A 14892-nucleotide genomic window follows, 5' to 3' on the forward strand; every position below is an offset into this window, starting at 1 on the left:
TACATTTTTTTTATATTTTTTAAACATTTTTACATATTACATATCACATATTACATTTTTACATACTGAGACAAGGATATCCCTACCGGCCAAACCCTCCCTAACCCGGACGACGCTATGCCAATTGTGCGTCGCCCCACGGACCTCCCGGTTGCGGCCGGCTGCGACAGAGCCTGGGCGCGAACCCAGCCCAGCCTGGGCGCGAACCCAGAGACTCTGGTGGCGCAGCTAGCACTGCGATGCAGTGCCCTAGACCACTGCGCCACCCGGGAGGGATTTCACCCGGGAGACCAACATCTCATAAAAAAATCATGGGCCTTAATATGGAGTTGGTCCGCGTTTGCTGCTATAACAGCCTCTACTCTTCTGGGAAAGCTTTCCACTAGATAGAACATTACTGCGGGGACTTGCTTCCATTCAGCCACAAAATAATTAGTGAGGTCAGGTACTGATGTTGGTCGATGAGGCCTGGCTCGCTGTCGGCATTCCAATTCATCCTAAAGGTGTTTGATGGGGTTTAGGTCAGGGCTCTGTGCAGGCCAGTCAAGTTCCTGCACACCAATCTCGACAAACCATTTCTTAATTGACCTCGCTTTGTGCACGGGAGCATTTTCATGCTGAAACAGGAAAGGGCCTTCCCCAAACGTGTTTCCACTGCTCCGGAGTCCAATGGCGGCGAGCTTTACAACACTCCAGCCGACGCTTGGCATTCCGCATGGTGATCTTAGGCTTGTGTACGGCTGCCCGGCCACGGAAACCCATTTCATGACGCTCCCGACAAACAGTTCTCGTGCTGACGTTTCTTCCAGAGGCAGTTTGAAACTCGGGAGTGAGTGTTGCAGCAGAGGACAAACAATTTTTACACGCTACGTGCTTCAGCACTCGGCGGTTTCGTTCTGTGAGCTTGTGTGGCCTACCACTTCGTGGCTGAGCCATTGTAGCTCCTAGACGTTTCCATTTCACAATAACAGCACTTACAGTTGACTGTGGCAGCTCTAGCAGGGCAGAAACTTGATGAACATTCTATGATGGTGCCACATTGAAAGTCACTGAGCTCTTCAGAAAGGCCATTCTACTGCCAATGTTTGTCTATTCCCCCCCCCCTCCAATAGATTTAAAAATCGTTTGACGTTTAATATCAAGGGCTCTAGCTTTAAGGAATGGAGAACGCTTCCTAAAAATGGTTTGTAGGGGGATCAAAGACTTGTTTGCCTTCTTTCACTTGCCAAAAAAGAAATAAGGTGTTCAAAAGTGTAAGGTTTACCCGAACCTAACTTTCTGGAACACCCTCAAACTGTTCAATGATCTGGTCACATACCTTTGACCTTCATCTATACCTCAGAACATGTGTATCCCTCCCTAGCCCACTTTCTTAATGCCACCAAACAGGGCAGTCTCCAAGTAAGGCTAAAATCAGGCCGACCCAGGACAAGTACACCATCACCCCATTGTCTATGCCACCACAACTTGACAGTGCCTGTTTAAATGAGGGGAAATACCTTCACATGGCAACAGTCCATCTGTCGTTCTGGGCTCAAGGAGGCGGGGCTTAGAGCACTTTACAGGGGGGCACTGATCTGATCCGGTTTAATCCACAGACAGAAGTAGACCTGACAACTGGACTGAGCAGCTCAAGCTTCTATCTCCCCCTTCCCCAAGTCAAGCCCCGCCCAGGGAGCCCGACCAGTCAGCTTAACCCCCTCCTCTACCCGACTTCCACCATTAAAGACTTTTAGATCAGGCCTTTACCCACCATGTGCTTTCAAAAGGTTTGGAGAAAACAACACGGAGACAATGGGCGGTTGATGGCTTCCCCTGATAATACATGCTTTTACCAAATAGGAATGGTAGATTGATATGGAAGTATGAGAAGGCACACCGGAAACAACTTGACTACTTGCGGTTAAACCCATGCAACATTATAATAAGTGTAATGTCCTCTCTGACTCCCCACCCTGTGGTTCACAATTCCCCAAAGCCCCTTCTCACACAGGTGAGAGGTCACATGACATGGTAGGAGGCTTGTTGCCATGGACACCAGGCTCTCCCCGACATTGCCTAAATGATACTTCCAACCCAACAGTCATTTCTGAGAGAAACAACACAGAAGGATTATTTGTTGCATTTCCAGCACAAATACTAATTTGTGAGTGAGCTATATCTTATCAACTTGTCACTCAATGGACCCTTCAAAAGTCTTGGAAAATAAATAACAAGGATGCACTTAATGCGCAAAAAGCCAAATTAAAGAGTTGTGGACTGACACAAGTTGACTGACATTTGAAGAATCACAAGCAACAACACATCTCAGTTCTGTAGTGAGGTTAATGGTTTCTTCTATCTCCACTGAGTAATGGTCAAAATGGCCGTCTAACTGAGGCGTATTAGGCCTATCTACCCCTGACTGGAGTTCAAAAGGCTTAGCAGCGTTCGTCTCCGTTTCCCTGTGTGCATCATCTCACCCCAATTATGCAGCTGATGCCTCTCCCTCTGCGCCTCCCCTCTCCCAAATCTCCCCTCTCCCACTCGCCCCTTCTTCCCTCGACCCCGCTAAATCAGATTAGCTCACAGCGGGCAGGGCTAGCTTTTCACCCCCACATTTTTGATGGATATGACTAGTCTGAAAATATCAACAAAGCGTACCCCCCTTAACCCACCACTCCCTGCTTGTCCGTTACGAGAGCTAGGCGCTGAGCAGAAGGAGAGAAGAAATTAGCGACAGGAGGTCAAAGGTCAATGGATTTGAACTGTCCCCCCAGGGGAGGATGACTTCCCCTCTCATTGAAGCCACGGCAGTTCAAGACCGACCACGGTACCGCAGGCATTGTTAGCAGATAGCAGGATCCCCATTATAGTGAATGGAATGGCAATCTGGCAATCTTTGTGGTCAATCTTTCCTGTAAATAAAAAAAAATCTGAAGACAATCATGGTACCACAAACTCGACTTCATTTGGCTGCAATGCGCCGTTGAGTTTTCATGCAGGAATGAATGGTGTCACGTGATCGATGGCGTTGTCCATCCATTTGTCTATACAGACAGTCATTGGTCCCCCAATCACCACCTTCCTCTGTCAGTCTCTAAGCTGTGATATCAGCAGCATGTTCTTAGGTATGTATGCCTTTCCCTATAAAAATGCATCTGAAGCACAAAGGCTAGCATTATATTGACCTACAGGCCAATAGATATGGCACTTAATGCCTGCAATGTATTCAATTTCATGTATTCAATTTTATGAATACTTTTACCTGAAATGTAAAATATCAGACTATTTTGTTTTGTCCTGAGTTGTCGCTAAAATGATGTAGAGTATCTGAGGTAAACCTGAAATTCACAGAATAAATTCTAGGACATCCTGAAGTGTGCAGTCATCCAAATCCCATTAGGAAAGTAATGCACATGGAGAGATGAACATTTTGTGCTAATAACTGTAAAATAGGCAGCAGCGATTGACAGTAATGGTTCCAGACGATAATGGCTCCACAGCATAAAGCCACAATGCTTCAGCCCTTTCATCTGTGAGAGGAAATTAGGAAATGGCGCGTTACCTGTGGAGCTGCTAGAAAAGAGAACATCTACAAAACGGCACAAATAATGGGTCTAAAAGACATCTAGTTAGGCAAGTTAGATTCAAAGGAATCCGTTAAAAAGGATCCCTGACACTTTGGTTCCTATGTTATTTAACCATTATCATAAATTGTACAGCAATTAGGCCTATATTCTACAAGTCGTACATTCGGAATAATCTGAATTTAACCAAAAAGGTTTGCAGTAAGGGACGTTCCATTTGATTTCAATCACTTTTTAACCGCACCCCTTTTGATTTAAATGAAAGCTTCTATAAATATTTGCCAATGATAGAAGTAGTCAGAAAGTAACTTTTTGGATCTGAATGCCAAAACATTTAGGAGATAGAGGTGCTCAAAGTTGAGCCATTTCGCACACCCTATCCTACCATGAGACATCCATGTCTTCATCATTGGAAAATATAAACGGTTGAGTTTGATGTCATTTAAAAGCTTACAAACAGGGTTGTCAAACTTTTTATAATTTCTTTAAAAAAATGTGTTCTAATAAAAATTATCTTTTTTTTTTTTACCTTCAATGTAAATTTTCTTAAAACTCGTAAACTCTGATTATTCAGCATTTTTGCATATGTTGTAGTTTAGACCCGATTTTACATCTTCTGAGGTTTTTATGTTGTGCCCACCATCAGTTAATTGTATTTATTTTTATTTAACCTTTATTTAACTAGGCATGTCAGTTAAGAACAAATTCTTATTTACAATGATGGCCTATCCCGGACAAACCTGCGCCGCCCTATGGAACTCCCAATCACGGCCGGATGTGATACAGCCTGGTTAAGAGAGAGCATGCTACTGAAAACAGGGTAGGGTGGGTGTCATGTTTTGGCTGATAAATGTACTCTCTTTCAAATGGAAGCACAAAGATGGTTGGAGGATCACACACCAGAGAATGTTGACAAATGGGAACATCAGTTGCTTAAAATTATACTGTCAGTCTTCCTATTAAAATCATAGAAATATAGATAATACAATAGACATTCCCATTTAAATTGACATCTGACAGTGGGTGCCATCTTTGTGGAGTAACTGAAAGTGAACATTTCAATTAAATTAAAATGTAAAAGATGTACCAGCTAAATTGCAGTGCTCTGAAGGGATATGTCCATTCTATGAATTATATTTCTATGATTGCACAACACAAACACATTAGATTATGTAAAATAGGGTCTACACTACAACATATGCGAAAATGAAAAACATTGGAGATTACGCGTATTTAGAAAGGATCATTTTTTCCCTCCCCTTTAAAAAGTATTTGCAAGACATTATCAAATAGTTTGACAACCCTGTTAAATTATATAAAACTTAACCGTAGGGTTGGGTGATATCATTTAACAGGGTTGTCAAACTATTTAATAATGTCATGCAAATACTTTTTAAAATAAAAAGTGAGAAAAATAATTATAATTCCTTTCTAAATGCGCGTAAACTCCGATATCATATCACAGTATTTAAACAAAAGTGGACGGTATTTGACGTTTTTTTAATAATACAAATAAGAAAAAATCTTAATGAGTAGTGTGTGACCCTAGAGTGATAAATACATTCTCAGTGATTTCAATGGGTCTTCCTCCATTCTAGATGTTCAACTTCAACCAAAAGTAATTTTTCAGCATTTTCATCAATTTCTGCACTCATTTAAAAGCATTTCCACACTGCCACATAGGTCTGCACGAGGTATTGGCAAACAATCTAGGCCATATTTTTAACCAAATATTGTAATTGCGATTTGACTTGCGATTTACAGCAAAACAATTGGGTGAACTGTTGGAGTCATATAGAATGATTATTCTAATTCTATAGTTCGAATTTAATAGCGGGCACAGCTAGTTTTTATTTTCTTAGCAAGTTGGGCCTAAATCGTGTTAGTAATACTAATCGCTAGTTAATTGGCTAGCTAATAAATGTACTGAATCAGAGCAAACATAATTAGCTATACAGCTGTTTGACATGATAATGAATTAAAATGCCAGGGAAGAGTTATTGTGACAGGGTAGGAACCAAAGTGTTGATAAGTGTTTCCTAGGGGACCCTATAATCTTTGGGTACATCGAATGTTTTCTCTTAGCTACTTCATGTAGCTTTCATATTCATGCTTCATGTATTCCTCTTTGATTCTGTTGCACAAACGACATGCTGATTTAGGTCTACACCATCACTGGTGTTATGAAGCGGTATAGCTAATTATGTTTGCTCTGATTCAGTACATTTATTAGCTAGCCAATTAACTAGTGATTACTATTACTAACACGATTTAGGCCCAACTTGGTAAGAAAATAAAAACCGGCTGTTTGCAGATGTAAGAAACAAACTAACAGTGTAATTATAGAACGCAAGTGGATTTATAATAAGAAGCGAAGAGAAAAACAGCATCGTTGTCATCAATATTGTTGCATGTGCTGCATTGACCATGCAGACTGAACGCAAGTGTCTCGTGGTAGAGGAAAGACAAATGCGCTCCTTGAGTGAAAGGGGGCGGGGCTAGGTCTGTTGAAAGCGGCATGGAGAGAGAAAGCGGAGGGATGACTCAAGTAGCGAAGTAAACTATAAAAATGGACGTTAAACACAGCCTATCACATTTAACAAACCAAACACTCAAATACTGTTATAGAAGGTAAAGTAAAAACCCAAACCGATCCATGCATCAATACCAATCAATACCAGCCCTACTCAACCATTTATATTTTCCAGTGACGAAGACATGGATGTCTCATGGTTGGGTAGGGTATGCTAAATGGCTCAACTTTGAGTACCTCTATCTCCTAAATGTTTTGGCATTCAGGTCCAAAAGTAACTGTCTGACCACTTCCACCATGGGCAAACGTACGGAAGGTTTTGTTCAAATCTAAAGGGGTGCGGTCAAAGGTATTGAAAATGAACGACCCGTAACAGATTTGGAACAGTTTATGGTTGCAATATGGGAATTGTTGCTTGACTTGATGTGACCACACTCTGCACCTGAGAGGCACTTCACATGGCTAACACGGTTCACATCAGGAAAATGGCCCGACAGCAGAAAAACAAAAATGTGCAATTTTTTTAAAATCCGAAATCCGATGCCCTAGATAAGGGTCCCTTGCTTAACCAACAAATGTTGCTGGATGTGTTCCAATGCTCTCACTCAAAACAGGTCAGAGCCTTTCCCATGGGATCCTCGTTGCGTCCTGAGGCAACCTCAGAGATGCAGCACAAGTTCAACCCAATTACAGGAGAAAAGAGGCTTGTTGAGACAAACATTTTTATCAAAACACAAGTTATTGGGTGGCCGCATCAAACAAATAGGCCAGCTTCGTACTTGGACCGATTAATCTGGCTGCCACAGGGCACATTTGTACAAAGAAACCCCACAGAGGACTCTAAAAGTACACTAAGCCTCAAGTCTCCACTAGTAGGCCTATTTTTTCAGCATCTCCTCAGATTTCCTTCACTATGTCACATTAGCATTCTCGCTGTCATTCTCTATTCCTTCAAGGACAAAGAATGACTTACCTCAGCTTCTGAATCGTCCAACAACGACGGCGGGATTCGATGAGCCAATCGGTACAGAGTGAACATCCAGTAGGAATCCCAAATCAGAGGACAGGACAGGATTCTGAATGGTTCTGAATTTAAGAGGTATGGGCTGAATTCTTCCTCCCAACTGACTGATTACCTGTGAGGAACAAAAGTAAAGAAAACAGAGTGAGCATTAGAGAGTGCTTGAGCATGCCAAGCATGCCACTCCACATTTATCCTTATCCTAACTCATTAAGAGGTTTTCAGTAGCCTTGTTGTAGCGGAGTCAGATTCCTCCAAGGTTGTTTATATACCAGCCCAGCAGCGGTCACTTTTACCATCGTCCTACTAAAAAGCCAGACGCCTTTAGGAACCATAGTCCAGGTAAACACTGAGCTCAGAAGTGGGAAATTCGGCCCCTGAATGGACTCCCTGTCTTGTTTTTTTTCCGTCAGTTCGGCCCTTCATGGATTGCATTAGGTCAGTTGCAAAGATGTAGGTGAATGAGTTCCTATTAGTGATGTGCGGGTTGACTCATAACCCATAATCCCTGGGGCGGACGGGTTTAGGGTCATTAAATATTGTGTTGCTGAAGGGCGGGAAGGGTGGCGGGCGGGGTTTAAGAGCAAAAAATCGATCAATTTATAATTATTGTGTCATTTATATAGGCTACATTAAGGTTTTTCTTTCATTATTTTAGGCTATCTGGTATTAGTACATGAACCTAAAATTTAGGGCTTAACTCTACGTGCACCAAATAGCCCACACAGCGAATCGTGTGTGATATGTGTGATGATTGTGAGGCGCTATACAAATTTGACAGTCACAAGATGAGACTTCAAATACTATAGGCCTATGACACGTCATGGGAACTGTAACCTATTTAGATGGGTCCAATGGAAACTGAAATCTGGGCACTGACTGTAGGTTTATAACCCCTCACATAGCTTTAAAAAATAACTCCTACAGAATTAAGCATTTCTTGCAGTAAAATTATACACCAAATGTAGGTAAAACTTGGACAAGGACAGGACTGGGGAAATATGATTTCTTTCTTTCTGCATCTTGAGAGAATGCAATGCTCAAAGGTGCTGTCTTTATCATAAAAGCTGACAGTATTTCAACCACATAAAATATGCATCGAAGCCGAACTGAAATCTTATCAGAAACACCTTGGGTTGTTTTCGCAGCTTTCTTTTTCTATACAACCGGTCAACCTGATGTAATTTTGACAATTTGCACAGCAAATCTTTCCCGTTTTTTTATTGTATTTTCTCCCCAGTCCCTAAACGTCTTTGCTCCGTGAAAGATGACAGAAAACTTTACCGATGTCAACTACTATAGATTGAAGCATTCATTCTATCGATCTATTACATTATTCTGTTAAAACATTTTTTTTTAAATCGTCTTCTAGGGAAACATATAATGACAAAAGAGAAGCTACATGCATTTAATTATAAACAAGTTGACTAATATCCTTACCAAAATGTCTGAAATTATAAGCAGAAACATATCTAAATCAGGCAACAACAAAAAAATTCTGCAGTCTGACTGTAGCCTATAGCGCATTTCCTGTATTTGTAGGTTGGGTACGGGCCTCAGATTCCCACTTTATCACATACAGTCAGGAGGTTGCGGATGGGTTATTAGCAATTGCAGGCGGGTGCGGATGCACAAACAGCTGACCCGCAGACCACTAGTTCCTATATTGAGTAGCCCCCCCAGGAGCACAGCTACATATCAGCCAAAAAGGCAGAACGTCTTCATGTTCTGAAGAGAATGAGGGGGAATTGGGGTAATCGGCAGGTCAGTGTATCTTTTGGATCAGATACATTTGTGCTGGAATCCAACCGACTATGTCTTTCCAAAGTGAACCAGATCTGTTTTATACAGCATGGGCCACTTTTCCTGGCTAAACCGCCGCTAATTAACAATACACACAAAGACAGAGGCCTATTTCCATGCGCGGCCCGGGCCAAGTGAAATGCAGCTAACTGCCATCTGGTGTCAGGGGGGCAGGGCCGCCCACGTTTGAAGTTTCCAGAGGGTCTTTCAAATGTGCCGTGGCGTTTGCCTTCGCCCTGCCAAAAACACGCTGCCTCCCCCGTCGACTTCCTGATTGTGTTTAGCACAGGCTTTCAGCACAGCTGCTTGGGGAGTTTTTTTTCTCTCCCTCGAATGCAGCTCAACACAACATGCTTACTGAGCGCAAGGGGAAATCATTCTCTGAGCAGGGCACCCCAGCCAGACTCGGATATCAGGCGGTTGGCCCCAACCCACGGTTGTTAAGAGTTGAAGCCAGCCAATATGTCATGGTCTCTTTCTACAAAGAGGAAATGTTGGAAAAGGGCATTCTGAACACATTTGGGTGACACTGATAGTGTCATCATTGTTCAGGGTGGAGCCATGCTTCAGATAAGTGCCACTAGTAGGGGGTCTATACGTCAGGCCTTTGAAAATGAGCCCATTGGTTGGTATGTGATCTAAAATGGAAAGCTGCTGGGAAATTGTGGAGGCCAAAATACATCCTCTGCAATCAGAAAACACCACAGCCGGAATAACCAAAGTGGTAGAGTACAGAGAGAGATGATTAAAAAAAATTGTACTGAGGAGAAGGGTGCGGGCAGCTGAACGCTGAACGTGTACTCTCTGAACAGTAGAGCTTGGCAACCTGTGCCCCAAGACACAAACCAGAGCCTTTGAGCTCAGCTTAGAATTATCAAAACCATGCCTTTGTGTTCTGTGCTAACAGTTGAACGAACCTCAACTCTCCCCCAGTTTTAGAGGTTAAGGGGAGACACAGCAAACCTTTAGCAGGAGAAATTAGCTATTGTCATGACTTTAGGAAACCTACTTCCACTACTCCAAAATCCTTGTTTTTCCCCTTAAATCTGTTCCTGGGTCAATTTAAACCCTTTTCCAAAAGAAACCATTTCTCCTGTCATGGCTTGTTACCTTGTCAGTAGGGGGTTTCTTGTTTCCCTCCTAAAGTAGCTTGCCCATCAACAAAGGATCTGTCATTGGGAATTAGCCTGGGGCAGGACGTTTCTAGTTGAACTGAATCCGGCCCTTGTTCTGGGTCCTAAGTGTGCCCATTGTGGTTCGGATCACCACAGAAAACCAAAAACGAGATTAAATCTCAAAACCCGACCACTCCTCCCTCGCTATAAGACCAAAGCATGTTTTGCTGTGGGCAGACTGGGCAGGAGGTCAGCCAAGCAGGTCCGGGGTTTAAGAGCATTTCAGATCTGTGTTGTGACCAAATTGCCTACTCATAACACTCTAGGACTAGTCAGATGTTTGCCAAAAAAGCATGTTCAACAATGGGTGGGATTACAGTCTAAAATAACAGAACAGTGAAGAATAAATTCAAGATTTCTGTGCACCAGGTTTGAAAGTCTTTGACAAACCTTTTTAATTAAATACTTGAAGATTCTGATTACAAAGCCAAATATAAAATGGCTAATTATTTCATGAACATTAAAATAAAGCTGGAACTGGTTGAGAGAATGCCAAGAGTGTGCAAACCCGTCATCAAGGCAAAGGGTGCCTACTTTAAAGAATCTCAAATATATTGATATGTTTAACACTTTTTTGGTTACCACATGATTCCATATATGTTATTTCATAGTTTTGATGTCTTCACTATTATTCTACAATGTAGAAAATAGTAAAAATAATGAAAAACTGGAATGAGTAGGTGTGTCCAAACTTTTGACTGGTACTGTATATATATATATTTATTTATGTATTATTATAGCTTCTAATCATCAAATTGTTATGTATATCACTTCGCTTTGGCAACATTGACCTTGTCATTCATATATAAAGCATATTGAATTAGAATTTAAGCGAGAGCGAGAGAGAAGAGAGAGAGAGATGCATTGCTTTGACCATGCTTGACTGAAGGACTGAAGTGCTTTAGGGCAAAGCAGCTTGTTTTCTACAGACACTTCTTACCCCATCCCAAAAAATTGTGATATAATGAACAGCATAGCCCTGCTTCGTGTGAACAATCCACCTCTCTCACCACCAGTCCAATCTAATACCTGACTAGAGATATCTAGAGGCTCTTCAGATTTTCAACATGCCAACCTCCTCTCGCCTAGACAAGAGTTGACCTAGGTGTGCCCTAAGATAGTGTGTGAGAGAGAGAGGGAGTGAGAGAAGCAGAGAGAGAGTGGTAGAAAAGGAGAGAGCGAGAGAGACGTCAGGGCAAATCAGCAGCTGGTCCAACGATACACCCACACAGTTGACTTATGGGTCCGACAGAGCCTCCAGACAGAAATGGGCCCCATAGGAACTAGTGTTGTCATGATACCAGAATTTTCACTAACACCGATACCAGGTTTAGTATCACGATACTTTATACCATCACGATACAACAATGAAAAAAAGGAGGCATATTAGCCAAAGTCACAGAAGGGCACTTTATCCAGACAGATAAACACAGCTACTGCTCTGTTCAATCGTTGGGCATCTTTTGAGTTCAATGTCATTCGATTTGAACATTTCCATGCCAAATAATTTTTGCCAGCTATGCATTAATGAATCAATTATACAATCATTCAATAAATATGACTTTTTACCAATCCAATTTCAAAACTACAAATGGTAATAATTGATTTTGTATGGTGCATCTCTATTGATAAACTGGGTAAATAAAGATGTAGTCTAGGTCTATTCACAATCCAGGTGAATGCATATTATTTCAACAGGAGTGTGTGCATGCATTGTCTTGAGTTTGTTTTAGCTAAGAAGCAGAAGACAAACAATGCCTTCCATTTTACGATGTATTTTATTAGTAACTTGGGCGGTATATTGTATATACCGTATACCGGGGTATTTGGAAAAAGCCACGACATGGTTTTTCAATACCGCCAATATTATTTGAAGTAAAAAAATAAAATAAAAAAATAATAATATATGTAGGTACTTCTTAAGTAAATACCTGCTGTCAACTTTTACAATGCCTTAGGAGATAAAGAACATTGCGTTCCTCATTTCAGCTGTCACATTATTATGAATCTTATGGTAGTCCCCAGTCACGTGTCACATGGTGTTTGTTTACATGCAATCAACTACGAGAGACCGGAGCCTTGTGAGTCACTCACTGTTGTGCAGCATGTGCTAGGCGATCAAATTAAAGTATGGAATTCACAGCCAGATATCTTAGAACTATTAAGTTAACTGTTTAAGATGTGTTAAATGCTGTGCATGGCGGGCAGGTAACCTAGCGAGCCAGTTACTGAAAGGTTTCTGGTTGGAATCCCAGAGCTGACCAGGTGAAAAATCTAACGATGTGCCCTTGAGCGAGGCACTTAACCATAATTGCTCTTGTAAGTCGCTATGGATAAGAGAATCTGTTAAAAAATAAATGTAAACATTTGGTTTCCTTATTTAGTAGCTAGTTAGCTATCTAGCTAAGTGGCTAGCTTCTTCAAAAATCATGCATTCACTTGGTAACAGAAGGGAATCCCCTCCAGGATCAAGGGGTCAAGCTAATAATTGTTTTGAGCTTGCAGCAAACTGGGAATAGCATTGTTGAGCTACTTGTATAGTTTAGGTCAGAAACTGTACCAAAATGTTTGTAATGCGCTCGATAGCATTTAGCTAGCATTCTCTATGGGATAGTAGTCTAAAGTGGCTTCATCTCCCTGACTCCAGTTTTTTTTTTTTGATAAGTGCAGATTAAGGATGCCTAGTTAAATAAAGGTTAAATAAAAAATAAATTAAATAAAAAGGAATGAGACAAGAACAAGCCACGTTAGAGTACTGTCCATTCTGGTTCATATTAGGCCAAACCAGACTCATTTCAGTCTACTTCAGAGTCAGACAAATATGAGCCCAGACCCACTCCGCATGCTCTTAAGCGATCAGCGTCAATAGATGTTATAGAAAAACACAGCGGGTAACAGCATATAGCGGTTTGAGGCGGTCCACCATATGCTCTCCATCTCTGCTTACCCCGCACTGTTCCATTTCTGATACATCTTTCCAAGAAACTAGTTAAAATAATTGAAGGGTGAGGGATTGGCGGAATATCATTCCCACTAATGGTGTGTTTCGTATGATAATAGCTGCACGAGCACTGCGAGAATCTGATTAGCTACTCTGACATTATCATGTTAATCTAGGCCTTAAAGAAACAGGGCCTGTTGAACATTGATTTTCATACTTGCAGGGAAATGAAAGCTCTGCTAACCCAATATCTACCCGAGTGACTCGGAACAGCCGGAGTATATGGAAAGACGAAGACATTAGTGCTAACTGTTAATTACGAACATTACTCTCCGTGAATGGAAGGATGGAGACATGATTTGGACCACCGTTTCCACTACAGCCAGGCAAAATGATAGGTTGCGTGACTGGAACCACTTTCTTAGTGGAGTGGATTTAGGTCTACTTCGACAACAAATTATTTTCAAAGTGTATTCTGTTGCAATTCAATAGGCTAATACAATGAACAAAAATATAAAACGCAACATACTACAATTTCAAAGATTTTACTAAGTTACAGTTCATATAAGAAAATCAGGGAATTGAAAAACATTTATTAGGCCCTAATCTATGGATTTCACAAAATGGGAATACAGATATGCATCTGTTGGTCACAGATACCTTAAAAAAGTAGGGGTGTGGATCAGAAAACCAGTCAGCATCTGGTGTGACCACCATTTGCCTCATGCAGTGAGACACATCTCCTTTGCGTAGAGTTAAACAGGCTGTTGACCGAGGCCTGTGGAATGTTGTCCCACTCTTTAATGGCTGTGTGAAGTTGCTGGATATTGGCGGGAACTGGAACATACTGTGTCGTACAGTACACGTCAATTCAGCACATCCTAAACATGCTCAATGGGTGACATGTCTGGTGAGTATGCAGGCCATAGAAAAACTGGGACATTTTCAGCTTCCAGGAATTGTGTACTGATCCTTGCAACATGGGACCATCATTATCATGCTGAACCATGAGGTGGTGGTGGTGGATGAATGGCACGACAATGGGCCTCAGGATTTCATCACTGTATCTCTGGGCATTAAAATTGGCATCAAAAAATGTGTTCGTTGTCCGTAGTTTATGCCTGCCCATACCATAACCCCACCATGGGGCACTCTGTTCACAACATTGACATCAGCAAACCGCTCACCCACACAACACCCATGCGGTCTGCCATAAACATTTTTTTACTTTTTTTATTTAACCTTTATTTATCTAGACAAGTCAGTTAAGAACAAACTCATATTTACAATGACGGCCTACCCCGGCCAAACCCGGATGACGCTGGGCCAATTATGCGACGCCCTATGGGACTCCCAATCACGGCCGGATGTGATACAGCCTGGAATTGAACCAGGGACTGTAGTGATGCCTATTGCACAGTGAGATGCAGTGCCTTAGACCGATGCGCCACTCGGGAGTCATCTGCCTGGTACAGTTGAAACCCGGATTCATCCGTTAAGAGCACACCTCTCCAGTGTGCCAGGGGCCATCGAAGGTGAGTATTTGCACACTGAAGTCGGTTACAAGGCTGAATTGCAGTCAGGTCAAGACCCCGTTGAAGACGACGAGCACGCAGATGAGCTTCCCTGAGACGGTTTCTGACAGTTTGTGCAGAAATTCTTCGGTTGTGTAAACCGACATTTTCATCAGCTCTCCGGGTGGCTGGTCTCAGACAATCCCGCAGGTGAAGAAGCCGGATGTGGGCTGGCGTGGTTACACGAGGTCTGCGGTTGTGAGGCCGGTTGGACGTACTGCCAAATTCTCTAAAATGACGTTGGAGGCAGCTTATGGTAGAGAAATTAACATAAAA

General features: G+C 42.0%; 1 protein-coding gene across 1 annotated transcript in view; it reads right to left on the bottom strand.

Moving 5' to 3' along the window:
* LOC120027184 (semaphorin-6D-like) overlaps nt 1-14892 on the bottom strand; it is a 128231-nt gene that overhangs the window by 102474 nt on the left and 10865 nt on the right. Inside the window, exon 3 of the mRNA XM_038972066.1 lies at nt 7076-7238. The gene's annotated coding sequence lies outside the window, so the exon portion shown is untranslated. The remainder of the gene's footprint in view (nt 1-7075; nt 7239-14892) is intronic.

Source organism: Salvelinus namaycush, chromosome 32 (assembly GCF_016432855.1).
Source record: "Salvelinus namaycush isolate Seneca chromosome 32, SaNama_1.0, whole genome shotgun sequence".
In the NCBI taxonomy this organism is placed as follows: Eukaryota; Metazoa; Chordata; class Actinopteri; order Salmoniformes; family Salmonidae; genus Salvelinus; species Salvelinus namaycush.